This window comes from Diplotaxodon limnothrissa, linkage group LG6, assembly GCF_057381915.1.
Source record: "Diplotaxodon limnothrissa isolate DT_005_m linkage group LG6, D_limnothrissa_male_GT1.1, whole genome shotgun sequence".
Classification (NCBI taxonomy): Eukaryota; Metazoa; Chordata; class Actinopteri; order Cichliformes; family Cichlidae; genus Diplotaxodon; species Diplotaxodon limnothrissa.
Genome location: NC_140601.1, coordinates 23,642,314 through 23,654,098, shown reverse-complemented (window position 1 = coordinate 23,654,098; position 11,785 = coordinate 23,642,314). Strand labels below are relative to the sequence as shown.

The 11,785-nt window shown below is 42.9% G+C and overlaps 1 protein-coding gene across 1 annotated transcript in view; it reads left to right on the top strand.

Annotated features, from left to right (window-relative positions):
- Positions 1-693: 693 nt before the first annotated feature.
- rbm47 (RNA binding motif protein 47) overlaps positions 694-11,785 on the top strand; it is a 35,321-nt gene continuing 24,229 nt past the window's right edge. Inside the window, exons 1-2 of the mRNA XM_085355960.1 lie at positions 694-928; positions 2,473-2,627. The gene's annotated coding sequence lies outside the window, so the exon portion shown is untranslated. The remainder of the gene's footprint in view (positions 929-2,472; positions 2,628-11,785) is intronic.

Genomic DNA, 11,785 nt, shown 5'->3' with positions numbered 1-11,785 from the left:
TGTTTCTTCTTCTTACCAAACTAGACTCTGCACCTGTGCGTTCTTGCACAGCTTTAGTAATTTTGCTTTTCCAGTGTTGAAGTGGTGAAATCACCTCTTCTTTTATTCCATTTTATTTGCTTGCAAAAGCCAAAATTATAAGTTAGTGAGACACCAGAAAATCATTAAAAATCCACCCCAGCAATTAATGTGAATCACTGGGACTGGGTGTAGTTAAGACTAGGCTTACGCTTGGCTGGTGCAACCCTGTTCCAGGGTGTAGGTGGGTTTTATCTACTTTTACTCTAGAATCGGGCAATGGTGGCTAAAACTTGTTTAATCTGTGCTTCTTCACCGCTTCCTCTTATGTTAGTAGAGTAGGAAACAATCAGCCGTGAAACCTGTATCGTGATGTATTTAGATTACTTGGGGTGAACTGCACAGCCTGCTGCAGTTACAGAAGCCTGACTTATTGCCGTGTATATGCTTTTGTATTTGCAGTTTTTTTAAGGATTGTGTGAAATCTGTTAAGTAAGCATTAAAGTCAAAAAGTATTGAGCAACTTAATCAACGGCCCGGCCGCCTCCCTGCTAGAGTTCAGCCGCTGTGTTGAAACGTTATTTCTCTGTGTGAGCACATCTGACTCAATCTCAGTTTCCTATACACACTCACACACACACACACATGCTCGCAAGTTCCCTACTGTTTGTGTGTGTGTGTTTCTGTGTGTGTGTGTTGTTACACTAAACAGAAATCCAGCGTCCTCACTTCTCTCTTCTGTCCTCAGTCTGCTGGTTGGCTGACCGCGGACACTCCTGTTCAGCACAGCGCTCTCTCCTTGTCTCCATGACAACTGGCTGTCACAAAGACGTCGCGCTCGCCACGTACCTGAGATCAGGAAGAAGGAAGCGCTTGGTCCCGCCTACGCCAAACTCTCCAAGGAATTCAGGTAGGGTAACCAACACACACGCGCGCACACACACACACACACACAGAGATACAGGAATACACTTTACGCAGTCTTGAATGAGAAGTGAATACTGTGACTGAGGGTTGCTGAACCTCAATAACATGATCAAACAAGTATGACATTTTCTGAAAAGATCAGAAAAGAGGATAAAGTGCATGAGACGAGGAAGGACTGTGTGAAGGAGTAGAAAGAAAAAACAGTTTTTACTTTCTGTTCAGCTTTACGGCATAACCCTCCTTAACAGAAGTGAGAAACTGTTTATATTGGACATTTAAAGGTTTGGATTTCCCTTTCAGCTGTCAGTCATGCTTTTTGTCACGCTCATGCTGACAATTCAAACACAAGAAACCTGAGAGAGTGCCCGAGTGGGTTGTTATTACACAAAGGTGTCATTACAGAGGGATCTGCAGCACGCACGTCAGAGAGGTGAACACTACAGTGTAAAGACAGCATGTCATCGTGACCTCAGGGGTGTATGTGTGTATTTGTGAATGAGCGTGTGTGATCATCACTAATAAGCAAGCGGTGGATGAGAGCGATCATGTGGTAGGTGTGCAGGAAACTCCTTTAGAGGATTGCTGCTGAATCTCCTCTCTCAGGTCTGGCTGATCGCACTAACTCACTCAAACACACACACACACACACTTGGATTGGACAGGGCCACAGGAGGATAGCGTTTCCTATCCGGAATGATAGGAAGGAGGAGGCAGGGAGGAGGTGTGCTGGGGGTCAGATTCTGGTTTGGTGAGTTTTAGGAGCTGGCAGTGTGTACACCATACACATAGCGAAAGAGAGAAACAGAAAGGGAAAGACGAGCTGAGAGAGAGGTAGAAGAAAGAAAGGGGACTAAAAGCAGGTGTGTGGAGCGTTTAGGTGACAGACGGCGAAGCTTCAGGAGCGGCAGCACCTTCGCTGAACATCATGCAGGCTTGACTTGAGCGCCGTGACAGTTATGCTGTGCTGTAAGGAAGACAGATTTGTGTGTGTGTGTGTGTGTGGTTGTGTGTATGTTGGGATGAAGAGGGTCCTCTCTGATGTGTGTCCTGGGATGATTAGTGTGTGTTCCAAACTTTTTCCCCTTTTCCTCTCTCCCTCCTCATCTCTCCCCCCTTCTCGCTTCTGAGGAATGTGGGGCTTATGTCAGTGAGAGTCAGGTACAGACTCACTAATTACCAGTGGCCTCCCTCGCTCCCTCCCTCTTTCCCTCCCTCTCTCTCTCTAATGCTTTCCTTCAACTCTGTCACCTCCTGTTCTCTCCTCCACTTCGAGACCTTGTGCACCGGCCTCCTTCTCCCGTCTCCCGCTGTTACGTCTACGAGCGCTGTCGTGACTGGAGCAGAGGAGAGGACAAACAGAGAGGATCTGAGTCAGAATCCAAAAAAACACCAAAAGGAGAAGAGAAACTTTGAGTCGTCCTCTCCTCTGTGTGTGTGTGTGTGTGTGCAGTGTGTGTGTGTGCAGTGTGTTTGACAGAAGTGTCTGAGATCTCTTCTCATTGTGCTTTGGGGGACTTGTCATTGAAGACAGGAAGTGCCCTGACAGCGAACACGGAGCCGGAGAGAACCTGACTGTCTGTACAAAGGAAGATAGAAGGCAGGAGGGGAAGATGAGAAAGTGACAAGCCGGATCGTTGCCTTTTGACGCCGACGCCGTGACTACACGTCCCATCATCCTACAGGTTGGCTGGGAACTCATCGTGTGTGCACCCCCCCCCCCCCCCTTTTTTTTTTTCTTTTTTTTCTTTTTCAGAAATTCTCTCTCATTTCAGTCTGAACAGTTATGTTGTAAATGTAGCTGAGAGCAATGGTGTGTTTTCTCACCTGGAGGTTTAACAGCACACACTCACACACAGACACACACATGCACACACACTCACACAGTGGGTAATCTGGAAGGACATTTCTTCAGCTGGTCCAGTGTTCACATTGACCCAACTGACTGCTGTAACCTTCACTGCAAGGTTACGGAGCGAGTACTGAATGTTTATTTGTGTGTGTGTGTGTGTGTGTGTGTGTGTGTGTGTGTGTGTGTGTGTTCTATGTGTTCTTGTCTTGTCATCTTCTGTGTGTGTGTGTGGGTTTCAGAAACTGGTCGAGCAGGGCGCCAGTTAGCCTTGGGTGTCCTGTTGTTGTGCAAACGAGACTTAGCTGCTCGAGTATATATGTGTGCATATGAAAGCAGAGTAGTGTGTGCGTGTGTGTACCCGTGTGTCTGTGTGTTTTTGTGTGTGTGTGACAGTTTACATCCAGCTGATCTTTTCAAGAACAACTGTCTCACTGACACAGAGGGTATCCGCTCAAATTTGCCAAGCTGTCATTTGTCCAGCTGTAGTTTCTGGAAATATTCACGTGTTTCTCCACATAAGGAAATGCAGTAAGTGATGCCTCAAATCTTATTTATGCTAAAGCTCATTCAAGCAAGCATTCAAAGTACAATAATATACTATGTGTGACTTTTAAATGTCAGTTGAAAGGAAATCAGAGTGTAAAAATGACAGTAAGTCATATGCCAGTTTACAGTAATTTAAGTTGTACTTGCATTGAAGTTAACTTTAGTTTCTGTTTCCTGGTAACCAGTTTGGCATGCAGTATGGGGCCGGTTGACCAAGTTATTCCTTCATCATTTTTTTGGGGTGGAAAATTTTAAGTTAGATTATTAAAGTGCTTTTAGACTAGAAGTCACATTTTAACCATACATCCATACTGTACTTTATTCTATACACTTATCTACTTGTCTACACTTGTCTACATCTACTTCACGTCCATGTGGGGTAGATAAGCTGGGGTTCAAACCTGGAACAGTGCTAACCACTGCACCATAGTCCCACACGAAGCTTACAGCCAAAGTACTAACCAGGCTAGACTCTGCTCACTCTCTGAGATCCAATGAGAGCGTCTGGTTTTTGCTTTTTTCAGTATTATTTTTCTCTATAATATTGGAGGTCGTTGTCAGGGATTAGATCAGATTAGCTTCTACAATACAAACACACCACTGTCACTCACAGCCTTGTAGACATCCAGTCTCGGTAAACATTTGCACAGACCTCGCGTTTACTATCTGAGCAAATTTGACCAAACTGACAAAAACTAAAGACAACTACCATGTACGTTTGTTTTATTTGTCAGAAGTTTATTTTATCTCAGTTAATTGAATTGTTCTTTTTCTCACTAGTTTACTCTTTAGCTTAGTTTCAGTTAACTTCAGTGACCTCAGTTCAGGTTTGGGTTCAGGTTAGAGCCAGTTTAAGGTTAGCATGAGGGTATGTCTTCAGGAAATAAGCATAAGTCAGTTTGCTGCCTTCTGAAGTGATGGAAACAAGACGAAATGTTTGTGTACAGATGGCCAGCTTCCGTGTGAATACTGTAAATACCTGGACCTGTAAGGTGTTTCAAAGGTGTGTGTGTGTGTTGAAGTGCTGGTCAGACCTGATGAAGTGGTGACACGTGGCTTCTTTAGACATTCTGATGTAAAAACCGAAGCCAAAAATAGAAACCAGTTGAATGGTTAGCATATGGAAGGGGTTATTCAATCGGGGCTTTGCGTTTGTCTGTGTTGCCGTCTCGGACAGTAGCTGTGGCTTCGTTACTGATTGTGTAACCAAGTTCAATAGGTGAACCATTTTTCCGAGTGGCGCTTATCTCTCAACTCGCTGTATCACATTCCACAAGTGGAAAGCACAGAAGCAGACGTCATCTAAGACATACATTTATATCTCGATGTTTGTCCTAGTTTGAATTTATTTTTGCTGTGTTTTGGCCCTGTCTAGTTTCAGGAAGAAAAGACAGATTTCTTAAACCAGAAGGCAACAGGAAGAGATCTTTTATTTAATTAACATATCAGTTTTTTTTAAAGCAAGAAACCGATTGGACTTTATTATTCAGCAAACCTCAAGCATAAGGAAGAGAAACAGCATAAACTGCACACTCACACAGACACAAGCGTGCACCATGATCATGTCACATGTCTGTCACATGATCATCTTATGCTCATGATGGGGAAGCACAGATTCAGTGTGGTGTGTACGCGACAAAACCGTAAGCCTAATCCACCAGCACATAGGCAGAGATCTAGAGCTGCAGAGTAATGAGTGCAGCGGAGAGGCAGAAGGAAACCTGTTAGTGCTATTGTGTTGTTTATGAAACACCTGTAACAAGATCTGATCAGCCTTGCTCTCCTCTCTCTCCCTTTCTTTCTTTCTGTTTGTCGCAAATACACACATACCGGGAAAGCACAATGGCCACATTCTTCCCCTTTATCAACCCCCCACCTCCCTCTTCAGCTCCCCTCTGATCGGGCCAAACACCGAACAGCAGTGAGCTGAAGGGAAGTTGAACCGAGCTTAAAAAAATAGGGTAACAAGTACAGGTGGAAAAAAAGGGAGAGGAACATATGATTTATAATGTGCTTGTCTCTTCCTCTTGTAACAAAGATGGAAAATAAGGGTTGAGAATGAGAAACGTGGCGGAAAAGAAATGTTAGAAGATTGTCAGAGAGGATGACAAATAAATTTGGAGGAACAGTAGTCATCAGGAGTTTTAAAGGGCCAGTTCCTCAATTCATGAAATCAGATTTTCTGAAAGTCTATCAAACAGAACAAAAGTGATGGTGTTTTTAAAAACCATTGAAAAAAACATTTGTTGAAAGAATTAGTTTTATAATACACGCCTCAAGCGCTTTGGTTAGGGTTTGTTTCACTTTAGAGCAGCGATGTGAAATATAAAGCCCGAGGGCCAGAATCGGCCTGGCGAGGACTCCAATCTGGCCCACTGATGGTTTTGGAAAAATGTGAAGGAGGACTTCATGGGCTTGCATCTGTATTTTCACAAGTTTTACAGTATTTGCTACCAAAAAAAGCCCTCCCCCGTGGCCATTCACACTACACCCAAGTAATTATGTAAAAGATAGTTTCTGTTTTCATTTTCTACAATAGAAATTCCTGTTTTGTGTTGTTTTGCAATGATTCCACAGTAAGAAACATGAAAGAAAAAGAAAGATTTTTTGTGAATTAAAATAAACGTCCTGTTTCATAATTACAGGATGGTCTGGGCGATGAGCTACCAGATCTTTTTCTGGTTTTTACAATTTAAGCTGAATGAATCAGGCTGACAGATGTCTTTGATTTACTACAGGCACATTTCTTTATTGTGTAGAAAAAGTGAGATGAGCTGTTGAAACTGCAACTTGAAACTTTTTCTTATCTGAGGGATTTAATGTTAAACTTCTTTACACTGACAGAAAGAGAGAGCTTCACTCGTTTGGCCCACTTAAACTTTATGTGGCCCTTTATGTAAAATGACTTTAACATCCCTGCTTTAGCAAACGGCTTGTTGAGATTTAATGAAATATAATTATTATTATATAATATTATATAATAAAATCCTGGATTTGAATCCACCGGGAGTCTTTCTGTGTGGAGTCTGCATGTTCTCCCTGCACCTTGCACCTGCATGGCTTCCTCCCACAGTTCAAACACATGCCTGTTGGGTTAATCACCGATTCTGAATTGGCTGTAGGGTGTAAGAGTGAGCGTGTATTTTTCCATAAAGCATTGAATCTCATAAATGTAGTCTGAAGATCAATCTTGAACTAATTAGCTGATTTAAAAAAAAAAAACTACTTTGAAACACGACCCAGGTAAATGGTTGGATCCCTCCTCTAATCACTTCCTGTAACCGTAGCTGTGATTTGATATCACTGGGACTAAACCTCTGACCAGGTCAAGAAAACCCCAGCTCCCTTATTGTCCTCCCTCTTCTGCTCTTAACTTTTATTTTTTTTTACCTCTGGGCAGAGGTGTCCTCCACAGCGTACTCTTCTTACGGCTCTGTTTCAGTTAAGTGTACGTAGGATATTGGAAAAGCCCTATGGAGTGTCATTAGTTCTGTTTTCTCCCATCAAACTCCTTCAGCTATTGTTGCTCCTGTTACTCTTTCCTTAGCAAAAGGTTTAAACCCGCTCCCCCCCTCAGAAGATGAGAACAGTTCCCGACCAATTCTGTCTGCAGCAATGACATCAGCCCCTCATCCTCCACTGAGGGAGAGCGGTAACAACTCTGACTTGCCATCTCTCTGCTATGAGCCATTTATTATCTGCAAAATGTTCTGCTACAGGCTCTTCTCAGTCTGAGATGCACAACACATTCATCTGTGCTCATCCCTCCAAATAAGGGGTATGAGGGGTTAAACCCTTCAGCCTCCCGTCCAAGCTAAAACAGTGATAACAGCTGTTTAGTTCCTGCCTCTTAATCTGAGAGAACTGTAGCGTGTCATGCACAGATCCTTAGTAATGCTAAAGTAGTCTCATTTTTACCAGAAAGGACTTTAGAGTTACTGTTTTGAAGTGTTTGAGCTTTTAGCTAAGGCCGTCGAATATTTTGATTGAGACGACTGGAGAAAGTAACACCTATGAGTCAAGCATTCATGTGGCTCTTAGGGGGCATCAAAGTAACCCCTCACTCACTCAATCTGGAACCCCCGACTCAAGTCGGCACTGAAACGTAGGACCGCTAGCTTCAAAACTGAAGCATTAAATAGCTTCATGACCACAGACGATCACCTTCAAAACACAGCAAAAGCTGCACAGAGACACTGAGCTTAACTGTCAGGTTCACCAACTCTGTATTTATGCAGTGGAAGGAGTAGAGAAACTATATGACCCACAAGTGAACTTTGTAGATAACCACACCAGCTCTTACCAGTGTGGCGTTAGCCATAGCCATAATGAGACAGTGACAACAGTCACTAAAGCGTTACAACCCTGGGCAGTGATGCTCGAGAGCTCAGGACATTATTTTCATAACTAACGGCATCTGTACTGAGAGGACGATGGGTGCTAGCTGTAATCAGGAGCAAAATCTATAATCCAGCCATCCTGGATTCTGATTGGATAGACACCTCCTTCACACTTTAAAGTTACACTTGGATGAAAACCAGGGTTGCACTTAGTAACATCACAAGCACAGGACCTCGCAGAGATTGTCCTTATCCAGAGATTAGGACATCACCATACTGTCAGACAACAAACACGACACAGACACGTTGTTGTTTATCTATATTTTATCTTCGGTAACATGACGGCTGTTTTCGCACAGCCAGGATAAAAAGTAACGTCAGCAGATGTCCAGTTGCTTAACAAACTGTTCAGATGTTACAAACGTGGATAAGCCGACAAATGTACTCTTCAGTTATAGATTACGCATTGAGTGAAATGCTATGGTCAAAGGGTCTGTTTGTACAACTGAAACTTCACAGATAATCACTGGGTGATTTAAAGTGAATTTTTGCTGTGAAAGATGAACCATTATGTAAATCGGATATTTCATCCAAGCACTTCCTGTAACTTTAGCTTTATCCAAGGATGGCTACGCCCATGACCAGGTCAAGAAAACCCCAGGTCTCTGTATTGTTCTCACTCTTCTTCTTTTACCTTCTTTCCTCTGATGGCTCTCTGACTTCCAGGCAGAGATCATCACCACAGTTCAGTCAGCTCAAAGGCAACTGTTTCTTGAAAGAGTGGTGCGAGATGCAAAAATAAGCCTTCTGTGTGTGCTCTTTTTTGCTAAGTACCCAGAGAAAGCTAAAAAAATGTATTCTGCATGGACAGATATAACGCAAAGTCTGCCAGCCAACTTTACAAGCAACAAAGCAAGTCGCTGCTAAACTACCTACTCTGCAAGGTGTCCTCTGACATTTATCATGATGAACATGCTCTTTCCAGCCTTGTTTATCAATAACTAAAGGATCGACAAATTCTCTAGATTGTCACTCTTTTGGTAAAAGCGAGCAGCTCTTGTTGTGCTACTACAAAAGTTATCCCTCAATTACTAAACCAATCAGAAATGTTCAGCTGTGAATCAAACCCTTTTGTAGATCTGAAATGTTCTCAAGCAGGAACTTTTGAGGATAAAATCATTTCCTTGAAACATATTTATGAAAGCTTGGAGAACTATTACCATGTAATGATTCCGCATTCAGTTATTTCTGAGTGGTTTTGTACTGGTGAAACCTGCTGTGCTGCAAAGACAGCACAAACAACCAGTTTGTGGTGATTATTTTACTTAAGAAATTCAGCACCAACATGTCTGTCCAGAACAGTTAACGGACTAATCCTGTTTGCGGAAGTAGATTTTGAGGAAAATGCTGTGCTGTGTGTGAAAAAACCACATTATCAGGAGTTGAAACCTCTGAAGTCTAGTAGCAGGATTATACATATGTGTTAAATCTGCTCTGTAGATACGTAGCAGAATATGCAAGTTGTGTCTTCATTAAATTAAAAAAATTCTTTCTCCAAAATACAGTTAGATAGGTCACCTGTTCACTGGTTGCTGACAGTTTATTTACTCTCAACTCAACTAAAGCATTGGTACACTTTTTATAATTGAAAGATATCTGCATTGATTTTATTGCCACTTTAATTAACCATACTTTTTTTTTGCCTAAATCAACATGCAAGTAGGACTTCAAATATAAATCGTAGTGTCAGACTGTCCAAACTCTTAATTCCACTATCTACCCCAGCCACCACCACTTAGCTTCTTACACTGTGTACTCTTGTGTTCACCTCCTAGATATAGTTAATAATATGTAGTGCTTCCACTGAACAGCACTGAAGATTAGTGTTCAAAGGGATCATTTATATTTCATTCTTTGACCACATGAACGCTGTCAACCACGATAAGGAGACAGTTATTTCAAAACTCGGATTATCTGTCTGTGTAGACTGATTTCACAACATTTAAATGTGAAAAAGTCTTTTTTTTCCCCTCTTTGTAATTAGACTGTGCCTTTGAGATGTGATATTGTGCAACTGCCTTCCTTCTGTGAGCGTGGCGGAACTGTCGAGTGTGTAAACAGGTGACTTCCACTCACTGCGAAGGCTGGATCAACACTCCTCTTCCCCCCTTTCCCCTCTCTCCCTCTGCCTTTGTGCTGTTCAACCTTTGACCCACGAGTAACCCCTCCACCCCCCCAGTGCGGTGACACCGCTGAACCCTCCATCCTCTCCTCCTATCCTGCTCGCCTCCCTCCCTTCCCTCTTCTGTCCCCCAAACCTGCTCGTACACTAATGCTGTTATCGTGCTTCATTTCACTGCTTGTTTCCTAAATCCTCCTCTTGCGCCCTTTCGGGTTAAACGAGTGAGGTCGGAGACATGTTATAAGACAGGTTCACAAACGTATGTATGATGCTTTGTCTTCTGTATTTGTCCATATTAGCAGTGGCATAACCGGTTTCTAATGTAAGGGACGTAGGACAAACCCTACGTTTGTCCTAACAGACAGTTAAACTTCAGGTGCTTTCGTAGAGGAGCTGCAGAGATTACAAAACAAAAGTAAAGTGCATAAGCTCATGTTGGAATCATTATGAAACAGACTTGGGGAAAAAATGCCAAGGTATCCTTTTAGCTTGTTCACAGACACACACACACCAAGTTTCTTGTTGCATGTACTCAAACAGACTCTTCTCTGCATACCTGTTGCTACACACAATGGGTTAGTTGTCTGGACAGCAGGCCAAGAGGCAAGGTGTGTGTGTGTGCAGAGGGTGGTTTGATACTGGCAGGGAGGGCGAGTAAATGTGGATGTTGTTGAGGGGTGTGTTTTGTGTGTAAGTGAGTCTGTTGCAGGGAAAGAAGCTACACACGGCTCTGCACTGGATCTCCTGATAAGGCCAAACGCAGACACACAGGGCTGAATTTCCATCACTTAAGAGGACAGTAAAGTCATTTACATATATGTTAAGAACAGATAATTTAACCACTACTTTCCGGTATTCTTCAAATCTAAACCACGACCACAAACATGTGCACACGCAGACTCACACTGTGCCAGAATGGAATGTTCCGTAGGTTGAATCTGAACTGATGCACAAAACTGACAAAGTATCCACACTGAAGCACTCTCTCACACACACACACACACACACACACACACACACACACACACACACACACACACACACACACACACACACACACACACTCTTTATATGCAGACAGTCGGGCTCTTTCTCTCTCTGATCTTCCCTCTCTCTTATGTTCCCACACCCCCCCTTCTTCCCTCCCCTTTGTTGTATTAGGGGTTTCAGTACGGGAGCAGGTGAACAGGTGGAATTCACACTGCTTTAGTTTCTCAGGGTGATGTCTTTGTATTTTTCACGTCATTAAGCCTCTGTTTCGGGGCGGTGTGCATGACACTGTTTAGCAGAACAGCTATTGTGCGTTAGCTGTCGAGAACAGCGATGAATTCCATCCGCTTTTCATTCTGTTCATTCTGTTCTTATCTGCCTACCTTCCCTTCTCACTTTACCGAGTGTGTGTGTGTGTGTGTGTTTTCATTTCTTTAGGTGTGCTAGCTAGAGATTGTTCAGTCTTTCCAGGAAGTAAGGGATGATGCCAAAAGACAAAAGATGCATTACTTGTATGCTAAAGCATGACATACAGTACATTTATGGAAGTGGACTGATTATAGGTGATGCTCCATTCATAAAGACATGTGATGCTTACTACTGCTGGTATATGATAAGACAACCAATCAGAGGCTCTGACTGTTAACCACGCGTTTGTACTACAGTGAACATATCAAAATTGCTGCCCTGTTAATGCAAATATTCACAAAGTTAACTGGTGACTGCTGACGATTACCAGGGCAAACATTTTGACGCTGAACTGCTGTTTGAGCAGCCATTAAAAACGCTGCGTCACGTTTGGAAAACGGTTCCAGAATAAAAGGTTTGCTGACATCCTTGACATTGAATGTCTGTGCACTCAGTGTCCTTCACAAACACTGGCCGGTTGTCCTTACTGGACTTCTTTTTCTTTTTTTCTTTTTAGGAAAGTGC